Consider the following 22,747-nt stretch of genomic DNA (forward strand, 5'->3'; position numbering starts at 1 on the left):
ACATGCTGCTAATATTTTTTCTACGCTTACAGCCGGGGGAGAAATACCAGTTTCGCGAAGTCAAGATCAGACGGAATTACAAACGTCGTCATGTCGTGTCTCATTTCGCGAAAGCAAACAGAGAATATACGTGCTTCTCGCAAACATCAGGCATGAACAATGCAAACACAGCTTCGAGGAACTTGGCCGATATTGCGAAGAACGAATTATCCGTTGTGCGCCAATGCAAGTGCTAAAGTTACCATTCATCTTACTATGTTTATCTCATCAATTTATCCATCTTATCATCATTATTTTAATTTTTGCAGAATACAGATCTTTATAACTTTATTAAATTTTCAATGCAATTAGTGTTGTAATTCGGATTCATTTTGTAATTAACACAATAGTAACGATATCCTATATTTCTCGAATATGATATCATTAAAATGTTATACATCCAATAATTCAATTTGCATATTTTCGCTGTTACATACATCGTTATTTCCAAATTTTCCCCAAAGTTTATGTTTCACTAGTTATACACGCTAGTCGTCCAACGTGACAATTAAAATAAAACCACAACGGGATATAACACTGACATTCCATTGTAGGTATACGGCCAAAGTTGGACTAGCTATACATTTCACTTTTTTTAAGAGTGTCGCGGCACCCGGATACGTCCGAGCATAATAAATTTTACCCTCTTTCGTCGTCCGGTTCTCCTTTACTTATGCTCCATTCGGGTATAAATTCTCGCGCGTACAATGAGAAGCGACCCACCCTTTCTCTCTCTCTTCATGAATACAAAAAGTCAGGAACACGTTCCGCAAGCTCGAATATTAGTGATTCCGCAACGCGGAAACACGAGAATCACAAGAAATTGAAGATTATACAGCGTTCGCACAAAAAATGTTAAGTACACGCTAACAAAATTACCCTTAGCAATTGATTTTTATATTTTTTTTCTCTTTTGGTTAACTACACGTTAGTTACATCGAACATATCTCTCAAATTATTAAATGGCACACATTCGTAATTCTGGACTTCAAAACTTAATTCTATCGATTTAACACATTAACAATTAATTGTTAAATTTTTATTCTTTCACCCAAAATGTTAATTATAAATAGCATAATTGAAACGAAGATATCGATATATTAGAATCGCTTGTCATTGTCATCGACACATGCTGGATATGGACAAACACAACACACTACTGATTGTTGCTGTAAAAGTGAAAATCATCATATCCCATGCAATGTGCCATTATGTATTACCGATGTTGATGCTTCAGTGCATTTGATAAATTACATACAATATCGGGATATTTTTGTGTTTTATTAACGTGTAACAGCTAACCATTAATATCAACTCAACCGAAACTAGAGGAGATATGCCGCATTGCGCTTGTTAATATCGGTAATATTGCACATTACCGATACTAACACACACATGAGATTACAAAGTAAATCTAATTTAAGATCCTAAAATTCTTTTATAATGAGTAGTTTTTTCCATTAATTGTTGTTTGAGATCGTGATAAGTCGCATCACAGCGCAAGCACGCATGCAATAAAATGTTCGCTTCAAATTTCGCCTCAAATTAGTCACGTTAATATTCAGTATGGCATGGATCTTTCTATCATTTGCGTTCCGGAAAGTTCGCTGACATTCGCTCGGCAACAACAAAGTCAAGTTTGTTAGACGGCCCGAACGACTTGTTCGCTCTTACACAAAGGAAAGATCCATGCCATAAACATAGCGATTGAAAACAAGTAACGTTCACTTCGGGTCGTCAACTGAAAACCGTGACGTAAGCACGATGACGTAGGCCGCCGATGGCCAATCACCCTCCCGAAATTATTGGTGATCTGCCTGGAGGGAGCCTCGACTCGTAAGTGATAAAAGGCCACCGCCGCGCCGCGGAATCGCTCTCGCTCGCAGATCACCCGCCTAGTATATCTTTATACGACCGCTTGTACACCGCTGAACACCGCATTTCGCTCGCATTCGCTTGCTTAATAGCTTTCGCCGCTTTTGCTAACTTCTGTGCGCGCTACCGCTTACGGCTTTTCACCTGAAAAGGACTCTGTAAATACTTGTACATATTTGACTTTATAAATTTTATTTTTCTGTACTTGCTGTTTCTTTCCTTGTGGTTGTCTATTACCTCGCGCTACTTCGCGCTACCGCGCGCTCTCGAACAATTATATTACATTATTTAATTTGATATCACTTACATAACACCTAAAAAATATTGCTTTATATTAAATAAGATATTTAATTATTTTTCTTCAGCTAATCGTATGTTTCGGCCTGTATTACAAGCGGTATTCAGGTGTTAATAAAGAATTTTACATTAACTTGTGATCAATTTTAATTCGTAGCCAACGTTTCGACCTACTTGGTCTTCTTCAGGAATTCGACCTTAGCAGCGAAAACGGATACATCGCAAAAATGTGTTTACGGGTAGACCGGGTCGACCCGCCAGGGGATACAATATGGTGCCTTCTCTGCGGGAAGCACCTCCTGGGGGGTCTCTGCCTGGACATAGAGGGCGTCCGCGTCCCAATTCAGTCCCAACTAAGATATCTGGGACTGTGGCTGAATGAGGCCGGAAGCTTCAGCGAGCACGTTGCCCGAGCGGTGCCAAAGGCCAAAGCCATGGCAAACGGCTTGGCCAGGCTGCTGCCCAATTTGGGTGGCGCAGGCGGGCACGTGCGTCGCCTCTATGCGATGACGGTCCACTCCGTACTTTTATACGGAGCGCCAGTATGGGTGGAGAAAGTGGCGGAGAATCCCGCCCTGTGTAGGCAGCTTGTGGCTGTCCAACGGGCTCATAGCGAGCCGGGCAGCCCGGGCCTACAGGACCGTCTCGCATGTGGGGGTGACGGCCCTCGCCGACATCCCGCCGATCGACCTTCTTGCTAAAAGTCAAGCGAGGGTGTATCGGCGGGTCAAGGCGGTACAGGCCGATATGGGCTTTGTCGTGCCCAGGGCAAAGGCCCGTGATCACATTTTTGTCGACCAGCAATGGAAACGCTCAGAAACGAACAGAAGCCTGAACCTATTGATAATGTTGAAGAATTATTCGAGATCAAGGCGGAAGTAAAAATATGCAGTACCGTTCAAGAAGTAAAACAATTCACTGATGAAAAAGAAGAAGCAGAGGCAGCGCATGCATCGACGCAAGGAACTCGATCCTTGGAGAGCCGTGACGCCTACCATAATACAGAAATATAGTTACCACTAAGTATGACCGCGCGAACAAAAGTTTGACTGAATCTACTCCCACGTAACATATGACAAGCAACGACAAAATCAGACGCCGAACATAGCCGATAGATGCATTCCAATCCTACAGAGGACCACCGACAAGATGTAATTTATTCCTATGGAGGACTGCTGCTGCGAGGAAAGTAACGAATACGAATTTGTCAATCGCGATAATGTAATCGGTAACGTTTTAATGTGTGCTTGATGACAGCGAATTTGAGCACGACTTTGACCTTGCTTGCGTGACGCATCACCGACGATGACTATCCAAATTTAACGTTATTGTATATAATTTCTTATGTGAGCTCCAATAGACATTAATTTATTTATTTGAACGTAACAATAGTTGCCCTGAAGAAGACCAAGTAGGTCGAAACGTTGGCTACGAATTAAAATTGATCACAAGTTAATGTAAAATTCTTTATTAACACCTGAATACCGCTCGTAATACAGGCCGAAACATACGATTAGCTTTTGCTTCAGACGAACGTAGATACTTATATTTATATTTATTATTTTTCTTTATTTTTGTGCTATTTAACAATTACTAAAATTTATGTTTCTTACTGCTCTCTGAAAACGGCACGTATAATATTTTTAACGTGATTAATCTTGGGAGTAATAAAATTTGCAATTTACGGAATATTTTAAATCGTGTCTTTCCTGCATTTATATCATTCTGAATATAAAGCAAAAGATTTTTAGAATTCCGACATTGCCATTGATTCGCAAAAATGTAGTTGAAAATCTCGCATCGTTATTGTACTCGTATATTCGTTCCACTATTATGTTTGGCTATCGCTCGTTCCGCTTTAACGATTCCCTTGCCGCTTATGACCAACAGAAGGTTTATTCGCGCTTTGTTAGAATACATCATTTTTCTGACGATCGCGCTTGTTTAAAAGTTTAAATCTTACGTTAACTTTTAAGAATCCGTGATTCTTTTTGGACATCTATGTGATTGCGCGAATATTTTTTAAGTAGGCGAAATATATAAGTTTGCGTGAACGATTAAAATTATGTCAGCCGATGTGTCAGCATTTATAGCAGCCCTTTTGTCAGTCGCTGATAATGATCTGCCAGCAAGTAAGTATCTACAATGCAAATCACCTCTGCCAGAGACGGAGGAAATTAAACTGCACGATAACAATAACGGCTCGATAAGACCAGACTATTCGGAGTTTAGTTCGCCACGATGTAAATTACGTTACGCGGACTCTGTACTCGCGCAGTGTTTCTTCTTCGATACTTTCCTATGACAATTAGAAGAAAGTTGCGTTCGGCTAACGAGATACAGATTGCGGGTATAGAACGTGTTTCTCTGCGCGAGACAAAGGTACGTCTGCAGTAACAACTATAGCATCGGGTCTCATCCGCAGACTTGCCGCAACTTCGGCGCCGCGTCCAGGAGGACGTTTAATTCAATGGGGCGGGAATAAGTAATGTACCTTTGATAAAGTCGTTCTCTCCCTACCTCGGGGACCGCGGCGCATCCCCGCGTCGTGCTTCGAGCAACGGAGCTTGATTATACAAAGACAGGAACAATTCCTAGCACGACGACGCGACGCGACGCGACGGTTCCGCCTGCCTTGTTCCAGACCGGTCGTTTTGTTTTATGAATCAGCGCTATAATCCCCACAGTGTATATTAATGATAATCTTTACTGTTTAATCGAGCCTTAATCCGGATTCTCCGCATTAGCAACGACTGTTACCTGTTCCGCAAGTAGGAATACATGAATGAGTAAGTAATAGCCGGCCAATAACCGCTGAAACATTAGATTCACGAGATTCGATATTTCTGTTGAATAATTTTGATGATTTAATTGAGGGAAAAAATCGACTCTCTAATTATTCTAGTTGCATAATATTTGTGCATATAGAAGTAAAACCAACGATAGATGCACGTATTTACACTCAATTCGAGCATGCTAGGCCTCTAGTGTTTCTCTTTCAAGAGCAAACAGTGGTATATGAAAAGCTTAAGTAAATATGTAAAGTTGCCGCGCGAAAGGTGCAAGCTATTAACATGATCCTCGTATTCGTATAACTCGTAGTATCTTTGTAAAAAATTTTGGTCTTTGTAATAGCGATATTAAATATAATATAATGGAAATTAGACTAATTGTAAGTTAAATCCTTGTTAAAGATTCAATCCAAATTTATTTGACGAGCCGCGAATGTAACATCGCTATTTCGAATATCCTGCGAATTCTATATGTCCTTTACATTATCGAGCGCAATATGTAATTAAATTAATTATATATTAACGTATTGAACGTATCGCATCAAATAAATTTAATACACAGCTCTGCGGTTAGACGTCAGTTATGTTGCATTATTTTGAATGAATATCCTATTAATGCGTACTATTATATTGGCCGAAAGCAAATGATGTGTAAAACCAAGAGATATTAGAGGATTAAAAGATATGAACATATATGTATACGTACAAAATGTAAAGAAACTTCGAGTGAAAACTTTGGACAACTTTCTTGAGTAAAGCTAAAGACTTTCGATAATCGAATTACGACTGTGCTCAAAGTACGCTCGCATTCGGCCGCTTTCCGCAAAATATATGTGCAGGCTAGCATTTCCACTCGCTCGGAAATTATAGTCAGATAGCAATGGAATATTACAGTCCACTGAGCGAAGTTTCTTGCAGTGAGCGCGCACAACTAAGAAACATCATATCTCGAATTTACGATAATACCTTCATCAATTCATTTGCCCAATTTATTGCATTTAAAAAACTTGAACGTTTTTAATCTGAAAAAATATTTATGCGATCAAATAAATTTACTCAAGTGTTATTTGAGTTACGTTATTACGTGTCCATATTTTACTTAAACTCTAAATGGAATTTTATAAACCTGCACCACCCTGAGGCATAATAGATACATTATAGCTAGCTATAATTTTGCGAAATAGCGATTTTTCGGCGTGAGGAAATCATACTCACACGCTTTAAAAAATGCAGAAAGATAACGTACAACTTCGCATATTCTCACATAAGCCGTATAAATGTTACAGACGAATAAGCCATTACTCTTAATAATCTTTCTCTGAAGAATTGCAACGTCAGCTCCTGCAATTTTAATATGTTCAGCAAACTTTCATCGCGCCACGTTCCAGCGTGTTGTAATTTTTATCGTCACCTCCCAGCGGAATACGTTGCATTTAGGAATTTAATATCACGACATACACACAGTGTGCTCATCGACAGGATGCTCTGTGCAAAGCAATCCCTGGCTCTACTTTACTGGACGATGACTTCGCGACCTGATTTTCATTTCGATGTTTGAATGCGGGATTATACGCAAAATATATCGAAAACCGAAATTACCGGAAATTACTTGTCGAACTGCATGCGAGAACTTCAATGCGCGTTCCGTTCGTAATTTCGAATTAAATTTGCTGTTTAATATCAAATGTTACTTTATTAATTGACTATGCTTACGACAGAAAACATACAGTAAAAACGTACTTAACCAAAGTGAATTTCTTCACGTTGAAACATAATTTCGCGATAAATTTATTTTTGTGATAAATAGAGAAGCAAATTTTCTTTTTTATTTGTAATTTTTCATTCCGTTTATATTATCCGTATTCACAAACACAAAACGCATAATGTTATGTAGATTACGCACATATATACCCATCTACTATAAATTAACATTTGTAAAAAATTTGTGACCACTAGATTCATTGCGCGTATTTTATTATTTCTTCCTCTTAATAATAGAATGTCAAAAATTCGTAATACATATTTTACAAATAAACCCGTCATTGTCATTTTTTATCGCACATCACATAACACCGATGAGAGCAGAAGGTCTCTTCGTGATCTCTTATGATCACCGGTCTGACAGACAGCGACACGTCGTGTAAAAACGGGCGCACGTGTCCCTCATAATTCTTGTCGGTCATGTCACGACATTAGAGGAAAAAAAGAAATCCTGGCAAAGGGTTGGTATGCCATTATTGCTCCTCACTCGTGCTAGCGTGAAATGGAATTTTTTATGACGGCTAGTTCCCTACAGGTCGCACTTGTGTTGAGTGCGGAGAATGGACAGCTAGGTCCTAATTCTGTCGGGAAATGCCGTAGCGGCCTGTTACACACACACACACACACACACACACACACACACACACACACACACACACACACACACACACACACACACACACAAGAGCGAGGCGCACGGAAATTAACGAAGACGAAAGAGAATGGCAGGGCACAGTCGATCATCTCCTCGAATATCTTGGCACTTCACGTCCGGGAAAATGAGGCGCACGGCATCAGTCTCGCGCAATTTGAATTGCGAAGCGTGCGCGCGTATCGGGAAACTTGAAAATAGCTTAATCGATCATCTTCTCATTCTGCATTACCTCGGCTGTCACGCCGTAAGTTACTCGCTCAGTGACTCGATAACGTTTTGAATTATAATCGCGGAAAACGGTATCTATTGAAATGTGAGATCAGCAACCTCTGGTAGGTGATGATTAATCACAGTGAAACAGAATTACAAGATGTGAGGATGTGCCTATGTGGAATTAAACTATTCATTGCAATTACTATTTGTAATTTTCATGAATCTATTTATATATATAGATATTTAACATATATTTTTGGTGCTTCGGTACTCTGACGATTATAAATTATTTCTACAACCGTGCAGAATATATGTAATGATGTTCGCACTTAATAGCGGATATGTTCGAATTGAGTTTTGCATTCACACTATTTCACACGCGTTAAAACCACTAGCGAATCGAAGGGCAATTAGCAAAGTGGCGAATATCGGTTGTGCATCTACCTCTCTAAGCGATTTGCATAACGCACGGCTAATCATAATCAAAGTAATTAATTGCGCCCTCCTCCCTCCTTCCCTCTCGTTCCCACACGATCCGGTCTCACAGAACGTCATCGGTATGACCTGCGAAACAATTAGATCGCGATCCGGTAAAGTCCGGTTTGCCAGCTGCGTTATTATTAATTTAATTTGCATAACTGCTTTATACAGTGAATGCGTCGAATGGCCAGAAGCGTCTTTAACGCGGCAATAGCCCTGAGAAGGTAATTAACATAACACATATTATATGGGAATTGAATACTTAGTAATTTAAATGTATGACATTATGACAATAAAAAAATCTAAATGTCTGAACATTTTCATATATAATTTAAACCAACATTTTAAAATGTTCTTCCTGCCCGGCTGTATAAAATTTTAATTGTATAAGAAATTTATCGCTGTTTCTATATCAGTATTATAATTCTTATCATCTCGCTTGAAAATCTGAGAAAACAATTCATAACCACAATAAAAATATCTATAACATATTTTGTTTCAAATGGTCGGAAACTAATTCATTTGTCATAGAATATCAATACGTGAAAATCGAGGTTTAACAAAGTCATACAATTTTCCACTAGCGCGTTGTCTGCGTTTTCAAAATATTAAATCATTAATTGCTTCTACAGAAGGGTTTCACTCTGCAGCGTGAAGGGTATATAAAACCGTTCAAAAGTTTTTTCAGAAAAATATAAATAAAAGCATTGTTTGTTTCCAGCAACATAAAATAAAACAACATGAAGTTTATAGTACTTACAACTAATCCTTTACGCCACCTCTCTAATTAAATTGTTTTCCAGGAATTGATCTTATCGAAATTATTAATTCAATTGACATACGATTTAATTAATCACAAATTTTTTTCCGCGCTTATGCTTCTAGTATAGCCTATTGTTTATCAGATAACTGCGTATCAAAAGAACCTTCACTTTATCTTTGTTTTTTTCTTTTATTTCGTAAATCGATTCATTTCACGCTAGAAATGGTAACGAGCAGAGCACGTAATGCAAGTGATTAAATAACGTTTCAATGAAGAATCGCTGACACCCCCAGTGCCACGCAACAAGCCGATAATAGGCGCCTGTTAATTACTCGTTTTAACAAGTCCGCTGCGCGCCGCTGATGGACTCGCAACATCCACCGCACCGGGACGATTCGTTACGGCATCGCTCGGAGAAGGCCGTCCGACGGAAAAATTCTACGCTTAACACCAAAGCTACGTTATCGAACGAAGCTGCGCGTAATCTCCACGACTGGCTCTCTATTGTGTCAGAAAATATTGCCCGTTTCTATGGCACGGATCGCGACACGCGTACACCGAAATGACACAGAGAAACGCGATCGATGGACGGTAAAATTCACGAAATTACGTCTCGCGAATAGAGATAAGTAAAATTGTAAGAATAGCTTATTTCGCGTGTTCACTACAACCTAAATCCCATGCACGTATCGCAGATGTGACAATAGCCGGGGTCTCATAAAACTTCCTTTCAAACATTAGGTACCTTTCGGTGCACCGTTAAATATAGGTATTAAAGGATAAATATTACCAATACCTTGAGTTAAATAACATTTTTTAACTGCCATGTTTGTCAAAATTTATTATTTTAACTTCATTGGTTCAGTTAAATTAACCATATATTGAATTATAGTATTGGCGACCTATAAGAATAATTAAAACTTACTCGAATTGAGTATAATTTGGACACTACGAATTTAACAGCGCAGATCGCGGTGTGTTCTTTACGTTTTGTTCCAATGTTAAAACAAACCTTTCACACATTTGATTAAATATTATATTATATTCAATGCCAATTATAAATAGATTATAAATAGATGTAAGTCAATGTACTAAATATCTTATTCCATAGCGCATTCCAGCCCAGTCACGGACAGGGTGTCGCAACATATATATTATATATGCATATTTATTTATTTATAAAATAATCAAAATATAAAATATAATTTTCTTTTAACACTTTCTAAATATCTATTTCTTAGTCTTAGAGGGTTACATCAAGACAAACTTTGCTACAATTTATAACAATAAATTAAACAAATCAATTGGTTGTGGGTCTCTGACGGATGGGGAGTATAAGTTAGAGACCCACATAATTAATTTTGACGAAGTTTATCGTGACCTTGAATTAAGAAAAGGTGAGAAAATTAAAATAATTGGTACAATACAAACTACAGGTAAAATATTCTTAATTATTATTGATAAAATTTATTTTATTTTAAAATTCAGTTTATATGATAAAAGCAACTTATTCTTATATATAAATAAGAAACAAGGGCCAACAATCGAGCAAAAACAAAGATGTCAATATAAAGTTAATTTAATAAACATACCTATATACAACGGAACGTTTCAACCGCACAGGGTCTTCTTCAGCCGTTATAAATTACAAAAATACATAGAGTCGCGCAAAGTGAAAAATTAACCTGTTAAAAAGTAATACAGTAAAAAATAAATAAAAGTAGCCGTTTTTCGAAAGCAAATGACAAAGCCATCTGGAGTCACATCTAACATGAGAGCATTAAATATTAAAAGTAAAATTGTATATAAGTAATAAAATTGTATATAAATAAATATCTGTGAATCTATTGTAAATTGTAAAATTATAAATATGAGAATGTCTAGAGTCAATTTGCAAGTATGCAGTCAGTGATGAGTCCATGATCTATTATTCGTTGGTTGGCGAAAACGAACCAAGTCAGCAGTTAAAAAGGCAGAGAATCTTATGTCCATCAACGTTGTAGTCACGTATAAAACGTTCTGAAATTCGATATCACGATAGTGGGAGGACGTCTATGTGGTTGTTAAAAATAATCTCCGTATGGACTTACATATTACAGAATTGAATCGTGGTCCGAAACTAAGTGCTCTCGTGATCGATGTTCACTCCTATACGTCTCAAATAATAATGACGCGCATTCACATTAGGTTAACCGCGAAGGTTAGTCTTCGCAATAATAAGAAATAGTTAGATGTCGGTGAGTTCGCTAAGAATACCGTTATATGACTCATCCAGATACTCTGTGTCCTTGTTCAAATTAATGCCACTTTTTTGTTCTTATATATAAATATAATCACTTTTTAGCTTTACGTATGTATGACGTAGTTAGGGCACGATGTCAGCAACGTAATGGATATTTTGTACGTGGTTTTTGAGGATGTATGGCTTGATTAATTTTCTCACTTGATAAGGGCCGAAATTATGGCCGAAACGTTGTGAGTTTAAATATATTAATTTTCTGGCCAGTTATTGGGTCGAACAAAAACGACTTCTGTTTTAAATATCTCATCTTTAGAAGAAAAAATATTAATTATTATTAGTGGATACAACGTCAAAATCAATTGAGAAAAATAGACTAATTATTGCTTGAATTTTAAAATATATTCGTGCCGAAAGTTGTCTCTAAAATTTATATACGCTCAAACAAAATAAAAATGCAGGTAACACTCACTATGATCAACTGAAGTTATATTATACCGGCTTGAATATTTTAATCACGTTTCTCTCTGCATGACTAATTTCAGTAGTGCATCGTACGCAAAGTCCGTAGGCAAACGAAACGCTAAAAACGTGGATCTAAACTCGGCTCAATAAGGTAATCGATTAGCTTTGAACATTTTTATTGCGCAAAGCGTCCGAGAGCCGCCGCGCCGTCCAATAAAATTCCTTCCGCAAAAGATATAAGTTGGAGGAACGCATTGCATATTCAGCGTGTACAGTCGATTGCATATTCGGCACCGAAATTCGCACGGCGCGCGGCGTCGCTGATAAATTGTATTACGTTTTTCGTCCTGGAGTGCAAATCGAGTCCGTCGACGTTGTCGTCTCCCGCGCTCGCTCATCATCGTGCAATAACGTCGTTGCGCGGAAATAACGTAAAATTCAATTAGAAGATCGAGCAAAAATTTTCCATTGCTGTTTCCGCAGATAAATATTATCGCTCGCCGGTCGCGATAACGCAATAATGCGTATTTCAATCTATCAGCCGGCAACGTCGCCGCCCGTCAGCGAGCACCGTTCTATTGAGAGTTCTATTGTTATTATTATGCCAAAACGCTACCGAAATTGTTGCTATTATTGTTGCGTCCTTTTAACCACAAGCGTCATTAATTCTTCATATGGATACGTCCACATGCCTCTCATTGTATTGTTATTAGTACGATATATTTGGCACAACATCAATTCCGCTCCCTCTGTTTATTAGCCCCCACTGAATACGCTTCAATACAATTAGTCTTAAAATACATCCAATTTCACAAAGGAACGACATGCAAAATTCAATAAGATTTAATTAAATTAGTTAAATAAAGTTATATTAAATTTAATAAAATTTACTCTATACTGATCACGGAATGAAATGATTGTAAATCATGAGAAGAGCGTACTAATGTTAGCACAATTACAGAGAAAATTGATAATATCAAAATTGAAAATCTGTTTTATAAATTCCGTAAATTATGAACGCGTTACTTAAAGTTTTAATATTGTAACGCGCATTAAAATTTTGTTTTAATATGTAAAGGATAATTAGGAATCGACTTATTTGGTTTATTTAGAAATTTAATTTAAAGATATTTTTCACTCTTTTTACTTTAACCCGTTTTCACTTCCAATCAACTTCCTAAAAATTCTCTCTACAAGAAAGAAAAGTTTAACAATAAAAGCGTAAGTATAAAATACAGAGCTATTATTTTTATGGACAAAACTTATTAATTGTAAACTTATTACTTATTAATTATAAACTTATTAATTATAGCCGCGATAAAATGGACTCGGCTAAGTGATTTGGTCAATGGCTGGACGTTCGTCGCACCATTCAAAGGATTACTGAAGAATTAGATCCCGCTGTAGGACCGCCGTAGACACGCCTCTTTTTAAAAAAAATCTCGTACGTTCACTTCACAAAGGGATTCTCGATAATATACGTATCCGTACACACCGATATAAAAGGAACGGAGATGAATTTCACTTACGGATCTCGGAACTACACTTTTCGGACACGGCGAATTTCCTGAAGGGCGAGATCGCGTCCCTGCGCCGTGTACTCCGGACACAGCATCCAAATCGCCGCTGGGAAACACACTGCGATTCTCCTCGACTCAAACAGAGAGACCTGGGGACCGTTCGTCGTGATGCGAGTCGTTCCACGCGCACTTTTACGCGCCGTTTACCGCAATGACGATGACACGCACGCAATGCAGTCACTTCTGGTTCCGCGAACCTCGCGACAGATCAGCTCCTCGTCGAGGACGCGGCACTGCTTATCCGAGTCGCGAAAATTGGTCCCGGGAGTGAACGCGCATCCGCGCCCACATTCTCTCCGTCATCACACCGCGATCAGTCACCTTGATGATCGAAGATCACCATCGATCGCCGAAGAACAAACGTTTTCGCTCGAGCGAGAAGTCCCTCGGCGGATAAGTCACTAACCCGTCAATCGTTCCTCGTTCGCGATCGCGACAGCGCGATCCACATTTTAACGGATCGATCGGAGCACTTTCCCGATACACTGTTGCATCCGCAAAATGCGCGCACGAGATCGTCGTAATAAAAAAAAAATACGCGTTGTTTCCGACAAATTCGAAATCGCAGTTTGATGGGATTCGTGATTCGATTCGCGAAGAATTCCACCGCCGAAAAGTAAACTAGAAAGAGCGGACGATATATTTCCTTTCGATCAGTGCCGGACCGGTGACAAATTGAACGCCGACGAGCGGAGATGACAGCGCACGACTACGACGACGAGGGTGGAAAGGGGTGACAAGCGAGTGCGTGTAAATTCAACGATCGCGAGGCACGAGCGGCACGTCGTGATGTTGGCAAGCGACTAACCTCCGAGAGCCGCTCTGCACCCCCGGACGTCCGCGCATGCCCCCTACCTTAAAGAACGCACCCCCGCCCTCGCATCGTCGCCGCGGACTCGGCCCCCCCGTGTGCAGCCAGCCACCCTCCCCGAAACCGCGCGTTGACTTCATCTTTTTTGACGAGGAAACCACTACTCTCTTTTCTTGCCACCCTTGCGCCTCCTTCCTCGTCCCTATACGTGTGTGTCCTACAACCCGCCTGTCCTTCTCCATTTACCCCTTTCTATTTGCGTCGCGATCACCTACCTTATTCCCGGTCGATAGCGGAATACGCGCGGTACCCTAAGAATTTTTCTAGCTTAATCGCCATTCTTGGTTCTTTGACCAATCAGTGCCGAGCCATTCTCTTAGTTCTTTCTTTATTACAAACAAATTAAATTAAAAGAAGATTTTTCGACCTTTTCTTTCAGAAATCATTTTTCTATCGAGGAAGAAAGATTTTTTGTTTACTTATTAAATTAAAGAGTATAATCTTTGTTTTTCAAGAATTATATATTCATATTACATATTCATTACACTTATTTATTCTTCATATTTTGTTGTGCTTAAAAGTAAAATAAAACAGCTTACTTTTTTCAAAAAAACTTAGTTATTTTTTAGTATGTACTCAATAAAATTGTTATTTTCTCAGATGTTTAATGTCTTTTTCATGTCTGAACGTTTCGCAAATTATTCGATCGCAATCCAGAAATGAAGAATATGCTGCAGACAATTAAATTTCATTTCTTTTGAAAAGGTTTAATATATTGTCATCAAATCACTTTTATTAAATTTATTTATTTTATTTATCACTTTACATGTTCAAAGAGAATTTTAATAAAGTCCGATTTTTGTTGAAAGTCAAATTTATACGAGTCGTATGTGTATGCACCTCTTTTAAAAAATATTTATTACGGATAGAGTTCATGGGTCATAATTTGTTGAATAATTCTAGCATCGTATCAGCGCATGTCACGGTACAAATTCGCCGGTAAAATACAAAATCATTTTCTATCCAGGTAGTAAAAGGCACGGGCGAAAGGTAGAAAATTGCGCGAGGTAATTTCTTGAAAATGTCGTGTGCGCGAGCATCCCCGGAAAAATGCTTCCGTGCGCCATGCTTCGAAAAACTGCGCCGCGAGGTCGGCTAGAGCGAGTTTTCATTTTCCATACCATACGTTACCAAACAGTAGGTTACCAGCGAAAATATTCGGTTGAACCTAAATTCCGAATTTTTGCCAGATAGAAAACAAACGAGTTGTCCGTTGTCCGATATGACGCAACAAACGCGAGATACAAGACCACGTATCTCTTAATGCCCCAGCTTTGATGACTGATTAAAATTGTGAATATATATAATAACGTTCTTTCTATTTAAATAGCATAATTCGTAATCTTTTTAATATTAGCATAAAATTAATTAACATAAAATCTTTCTGACGAGACTTTAAATTAATATTCTTCGCGATTAAATTATATCTGTACGTCGGAATTTTCCGTCTGTATTTAAAGCACTAAAGTTTTATTCGCGCGACTGAAGAATTATCGATGTCTCGACAGTTTTGTTAAGAAAAAGGGAATTCGATTGCGGGTCGGGAATAAAGCTCCGTAGAGCTGCGGTAAACCTGAGACCTTCGGTATAACTTCTACCACACCCAAGTAATAATGCGATCGTTTCATTTCGATCGCGGCACCGCTGGAACATTTTTCACACCGCCGTCCTGGCGCGCGTCATAGAATTCGGGCCAATTCAACCATCGTATTTTATGGACCATTCGAACATCCGGTTCGAAGCTTTTCTTTTTTTTTTCCCAGCCAACCCTTAATATTTCTTACGACAGCGCCGCTTCTCTTCGTTGGCAGTAGGTTTTAGGTCGCTATGCTGTCCCGGGGTAACGCGCGATAAACGCCGGTCGGAGATATACGGTGTCCCCGTAGTGTTTTTCTCGGCTTACATCGGGGATCGGCGACGCGAGATTATTATTTGTCACGGTAACGAGAATGAACGACAGCTCGTTTTATTGTCGATATTCCACCGCGATTGTGGTAACCGACTCCCCAGGATTGCCGGAACGCCCCCGACTCTCGAGGATTCGAGATTAAAGGAATTTAATACGTCGTCGTTTCCCTGAATTAATTCAAAATCGGAGGTTCGTTAAATTCGCAATTCCGATTACGAGGCTAGCTACGTGATAGCATTACCCGTGCAAAGAAACTCCCCCGCTTTGGACGTGTTTTTTACGGAGATCTTTACGAGGAAGCTATTGATTCGCTCGCTGCAGGTATACCGGTTGCCTCATGTATTTCTACCTTTTCCTCCCGCTTTCGCTCTCACCCTTCCAATCGGCACGTTTCCTCCCCCGATTGACTGCGCCCTAGTTCTCTTTGACTAAACCCCCAGATCATTTTACATCGCGCGATTGCAACAAAGTGAATTGTTAAATAGCTCTTTAAAATTATTCTATTGTAACCGCGGCCACGATATGAAGTGTATTCCACATATTGCTGCTTGTCTCCTATATCTGACGGTCGGTCGTTTCCCTTAAATTTAGCCCCCCGCCGTACAAAGAAGTGCCATTACCACGAGAAATACGATAAAACTTCATTGTGAAAAGACGATTTATCGTACTGTTGCATAATTTGTAAAAGCTAATAAAAAGCTGACACTAATAAACGCATTTATAAATGCAGACTTGCAAATTAGATGCTAATTCTTGTTAAATACTAGTCTTTGAATCTATCCACTATAGGTTAAACGTCACTTGCATATAAAATTCAGATAACAGATTTTTCTGTTTTAATATGCGACCTAAATCTCTCATCACAGAAAAAATGAATTCAATTGGAAGAAAATTAATGTAAATTTACAAGGGTCAACATAAGAAATATCTCTCTTCGTAATTATAAATTAAATTACATTCGCTGTCGGTATTCGCTAGTCGATAAAAATATAATCTTGCACCGTTTATATTTACATCGCGCGCTTTTTTAGAAATATTAACAAAATTGCATCATAAAAATCTTTTAATGATGGATTTATTGTATGTGAGAAATTGATCAATTAAATTATTCTTAGTTTACAAAAATTAGATATAAATGCAAATAGAAGAGAGAGCTGCTCCTTTAAAGAAATTTAATCGATTTAAAGAGTTTCGCATATTAGTCAACTGAAAATGGCCAAATAGTGCTTTAGCTGTCTTAAGGGTACTTTGTACTCGAGAGCACGTTTACTCTCGTTAAAGTGAATGTCTAGGACTAATTTACCCTCTTTACCTTCGCGTGACACCAACCGGGGGCTTCCTAGTTCGCTCGTGAGGGCACAAGAAGGGAGGGAGCAGAAACATTGGGCTCTGAAGAAAGACGTAAATCGAATCGTACGATTTACGAGATCCTTTCATCCTTCGCAGGACCACGAGAAGAGATTGAAAAGTTCTTTTACGTTAGGATCTCTCTTAGCCTCTCTTTCCCGCGACTGATTTGGCGCCGATGCGCCTCCTCATTGAAATTCTTCACGATGATCGAATTCATTATCGCGCTATCTCCATGCCGATGTTCTCCATCCCAATCTCAAACTCGCGTATGCCTTATGTCATTCAAGCAGCCTGCGTCGCTTTATCCCGCGGCAACTTTTACGATTTGAGAAGGAAAAGTCTTTCCTTGTTCGTCTCTGCTACGAATTTTAATATTACCAGGAATAATTAAATTAGCAAAAATAATGCGCGCTTTTAAGAACTTTCTCGTTTGACCTAAAATATTCAAACCTTATCGTTACATTCAACAATAATTTGGTATTTGCATTTAAATAGGCAACTATCTGCATACATAAATTTTCATTTTATCATGAAAAATTTAGATTACTTTTTTATAAATATGTAGTTACGATTGAAAATTTATAATTTGATTTGAAAGAGATACCAACAATTATCAATATGAACAAACTAACTGAATTTCATTATTATACGAATATAATTCGGTAGGTATCCGATTAATCTTGCTATTTATTATTCGCTATCTTGCAAGCGGTACGATGAATATTTTACATCGAATTTATGTCAGAAATATTCACAATAGCAAACGCCATTATTGAGCCATTTGTAGATAATTGATAATAAAGCTTGTAAACACCCACAAAAAGTGTTTTAACCCGAGTCCGAAAGTCTTTAATGAGAGTCTTTAATCATATACGAAAAAAGTTCAATTCATCAAGAACATCGTTAATGAGCGATAATAAAAAATCAGCAATTATTAATCGAAATTAGCGTGGCTGATTTGCGGAGGAAAAGAGAATTTGCGGAATTCTCGAACGTCGTCAAGTTTGGAAAAGGAAAACGAGAAGAGGCCATATTCGTTTCTAGGTCGCGCCATCCTGGTGCATTTAAAGCACCAAGCGTGATGCATCAAGGCCGAGATCAATGAGCTCGATCGTTAGTCACATGCCGCGACGCGGGACGTATTCAAATTAACCAGTTAATGGGAAAGTTCAGGCGACGTGAGTTTCTAAATCGAAGTGTCGGACTGACTCAAAGACGTTCGCGAGAGTCGACGGCGACGGTGTTACGTCAATGATAATAATGGCCAATTTAGTTCTTTCCTGTAGCCGACGATACGTCGCGCATAAGCCCAGCGGATTACTCCGCTCGCTGATCAATTTTTTCGTGGAACGCCGTAGGATTTGAGGCTCTTTCTCTTCGGCGAGAATGGGACCATCAATCACGTCTTTAGAAAACCCGATTAAACCCCGAAATAAACCGTGATTGACACGCAATAAATATAACAATTGTATTTTTCAGAGACATCGATATAATGAAATGGTACGACTTTTTTAAAGAATATAAAGAATAATACGTTTCTTTTTAGTCGCGCAGAATAGCCGGTGTATCAGATACATATTTTATACACGTCTTTTTGTGTTTAAAGATATCCCTAATCGATTATCACAGCTCCACAAAAAAAATCGAAATTTTGTTTGCGGGGACCTGACCCACCTTACTATATGTAATCGAGCATGCTGAAACCGAATCCGGAGTCCAAATAACCCCATCACGTCCGGTTTTGTTCCTCAAAAAATAGGCTAAAAATCATAAAATTCAATAAAAACCTAAACAAAACCCCATTATCATAGATCCCATCAACCCCACAACTTGTTCCATGGCTCTAGTGGACTCGAACCTGGTTCCTCAGATTACGAGTCTGGCGCTCTACCACTAGACCACACTGCCGCCCGATATATTTTTGTATTCTCTTTGGAAATAAATGTTCGTGCGACAATGAATTCAAAACGTGTTTAGATAAAACCAATGGCGTGATGGGTGGGCGGCCTATTTTGTTAAAAAGATTTTCTTCGATTGGTTCCAGATAGAGTGCAGACGGACTGCAGCAAAGTCCGTATGCAAGTACAACGGGAAGAAAGTTTCACGTTCGCGACGAGGAGCACAAGCAGACGGAGGGCAGCGCGAAAAGCCCGACAAAGGACACGCACGGTGTACGAACTCGAGCACGCCGAGCGATTAGCGAAGCGGCGCGAGATGCGAAGGCAGAAGAAAACGCAGCAGTCGTCTGCCATATTAGTGACGAGCGGGTCATCCGCGGAACACCGCGAAGTCCCGCTGACGGGGAGTTTGCAGCCGACGGCTGCGCCTCAGACAATAGCGGCGATGCGGAAGCAGGGGCCAACTGTTTTGGATGACCGGATCCTCCTAATTTCTCCGCCGATTGGCCTAATTCAATGTACTAGCAACAATCCAATCTTGATCTTTGTTAATTGAGGAAAGATCGTATTTGCCAGCCTCTAATAGCCGTATTCATAGTCCTTCCTTGAGGATAAGGATTCCTTGTTCCTTATTCTACATTTCATAAACCTTCCTTGACCGATCAAGGAACCTTAAGATTTATGGAATATAGAAATATAGAAAAAATATGAAAAATACCTATTTTATTTTTAAGGACGTTCTCCGGCTCAACTTGTATTTATGTTTAAAAAGAAAAATTTATTTTACTGAAGTTAAAATTAATAATTTTTATATTTTAAAATAGTAGACATAAACTTCATTTGTAAATATATATGTAAACAAAAGTAAACAAAAATTATTCAAATTATCAGTTGTCGCAGTCGTATGTATAGACGGACACATACGGATATCTTTCCTTCCATTGATCAACTATATTATTAACTAATTGATCACTTATATTACAGGCGAGATAAAACTCCTGCAGTTTAGGAAATTGTTTCAAAATAACAGAATAATTATCAGGTATATCAATTTTCACAAGAAATAACTTTTTTAAGTGCCTGCACTGCCCTAATAATTTCAACTTATGATCAGTGAGGACACCATTGCACAAATAAATTTCTTGCAAGTGTTGATAAGAAGAAAGTAATCTAAATATGTCATCAATAACTGGCATCTCCCAATCACATCTGCTACAAAAATCATATAATTAGTACAGTATTTTAATTGCGAAGAAAAAATTCATGTAACTTTTTCAAGATGCTCGCAAGAGAAGCAAACAAATTTCAATAAAGAATACAATAATGTGTATTTTAAAAGAAAATGTAGCACACACACTTACAGATCAAGGTTCACTCGTTGTAAATTCTTACAGTTAGCAAGAGCATTAATACCCTGAGATGTAATATCATCTGCGTACAGTGTATATATTACTTCCAAGTCACGACACGAATTTCCCAATTCTGTCACAACTGCGTCTTCTATATGAAACGAATATAACTCACGCATCCGTTGATTATTTTGCAGTATTTTGCAAAGACGTTCAGTTGTTATAGGTATATACATAGAATGTTTATATGTTCCAAATTATTTAGCCCCTCGAGATACGAAAATCCTTCGTCGTCTATGCGACCACATTCACTTAGATCAAATTCTAAGAAAAATTTGCATTCTTCTCCAAAAGAATATGGTAAATAAAATCTGGCATTTACTCAATCTTAAATGCGTTAAACAGCTGCCGCAATTATTAAGAAAGTTTACGAAATTATTAACATCAAAGTTGCTTCCTGTAAGATCTTTATATTTTGTATAGCTTTATCCGACTATATTAGACACACTTCAAACTGTAGTCTTGAGTTAAAATCGAAAGTATTATATATTGAAACAAGTGAGGTGAGTAGCAAAGTTCGACAATGGTGTCATCAAATTACCTATTTTATATGAGGTACGGTTACAGCAATATGTGTGCCTGAATTGTTTTACTACTTGATACTAAAGTTGGAAATTTTGGTATGCAAATTACTTATCTTATCACGTTACTGGAAACTATTTGTGTGTGTTGTCGTATCTTCAGCATCTCTCGCAGTTTTACAATTCAGACTCTCGTAAAATGTCGTCAAAATACATTATGTATTAAGAATTAGCAAACAGCAGTCATCGTGATCGAGAATTTGCAAAATCAGTTTGCTACAAAAAGAAAATTATAAATGAGAACATAAATTTTCTGTCTTTCTCTGTCTTTCTCTCCATTCTCTCTCGCTCTCTCTTTTTCTCCTTCACTTCCTGAAAGTTGCATTATGCTCAATTTTAGTATTCAGAAGCAAGGGGTCGTCGATGAAAAATTTCATCTTCTTAGTTTTGATCGATCTTCCACGGCGCGTTGTCAGATAGACGCCAGTCTCTTTTACATCCCTGTCAGTATATAATAGCAAAACGAGGTCGATCGTTTCTTGGTTCAACATTGCACTTACCGATTCAAGAGTTTCCTTTTGTCTTAAAACTGCACCTAGCAATCTTGACAAAATTATGCAATTACGTTGCAAATATTATAAAGGATCTAAGCATCAAAAATTACAAAAGCAAACAATGTAACGTAGGGGAAGTCTATCCCTTAATAATCGTATAATGTCCATCATGTTTATCACAAACCATCGGTAATATCTCGCTTACGCGCAAGAATTTCGTGTTAAGCCAGTAACGAAATCGTGCCACTCGTTGAGCTGCAGTTACATCGCGTTCGAACGTTACGAGAGGAATCGCGGCAGTTTTCGTGCGATTTGCACGATAGGTAGGTGGTGTACACAAAGAGACGCCTGACGCGAGCACTTCGCAACACGCTGCACAGACCCCAATCGAGCAACCGTGTCGCATGTCTAGGTTCCCGGGTTCTCATGCTTCCATTGTAATTCGAAGTCCTACTGGTTGGCACGACGGTATGGGGCAGCAGACGTCGAGCATTAACCCGGCCACAATGCAAAGGACGGGCGCGTACCGTTGCTCGCTGTGGGCGAGCCCTCCAGTGTCGAAACCCGCGGGTGTGGAATCTCGCAGGGCAGCATCCCTGTCTCGTTCACTTCGGGAACGAGTTGAGATTATTGCGGGTTTAACAACGCGGTCGCATACCGCGTTGGTATGCGACCCGATGGTGAGCGCGCGCGACGCGCCGTATTGCGATAACTGCAAAATTATGCCTTACGATTCGCAATTAAATTCGGACGCCGCGCCGTCGTCGAAGTGCCGTTTAACGCAATATTGCCGCCACCTCTCTCGCGCATTACGACGCCAATCGATTCCGACTAATTAAATAAAACGTGGGCTCCCGCGTATTGATAACAATTTAATAATTAAACATTTTCCCATGTATATATCGCGGCGCCGCGCCGTTATAAATGCTCGACTGCAATATCGTGTACGATAAAATGCAAATATTTAGCACCAATTTGCACCATTTACAGCGTGTGGCCAGTAACTAGAATAGAATTCGTCTACATACTATTATAGATGCCAAATATATACTATTCTTTCGTCAAATTTCCTCTAC

At 38.8% G+C, this 22,747-nt stretch overlaps 1 protein-coding gene and 1 long non-coding RNA gene across 2 annotated transcripts in view; both read right to left on the bottom strand.

The window, feature by feature from the left end:
* Positions 1-13,973, bottom strand: part of LOC139774730 (zwei Ig domain protein zig-8) — a 91,694-nt gene extending 77,721 nt beyond the window's left edge. The window contains exon 1 of the mRNA XM_071710155.1: positions 13,109-13,973. The gene's annotated coding sequence lies outside the window, so the exon portion shown is untranslated. The remainder of the gene's footprint in view (positions 1-13,108) is intronic.
* Positions 10,307-11,230, bottom strand: LOC139774743 (uncharacterized). Its single transcript, XR_011718661.1, has 2 exons — positions 10,966-11,230; positions 10,307-10,894 (listed from the first exon to the last, which is right to left on the bottom strand). It is a non-coding gene; the product is annotated as an uncharacterized lncRNA (long non-coding RNA).
* Positions 13,974-22,747: the final 8,774 nt, after the last annotated feature.

This window comes from Temnothorax nylanderi, unplaced genomic scaffold (genome assembly GCF_030848795.1).
Source record: "Temnothorax nylanderi isolate EJ_2023f unplaced genomic scaffold, tnyl_v1.0 TNYL_tig0086_pilon, whole genome shotgun sequence".
NCBI classification, from domain to species: Eukaryota; Metazoa; Arthropoda; class Insecta; order Hymenoptera; family Formicidae; genus Temnothorax; species Temnothorax nylanderi.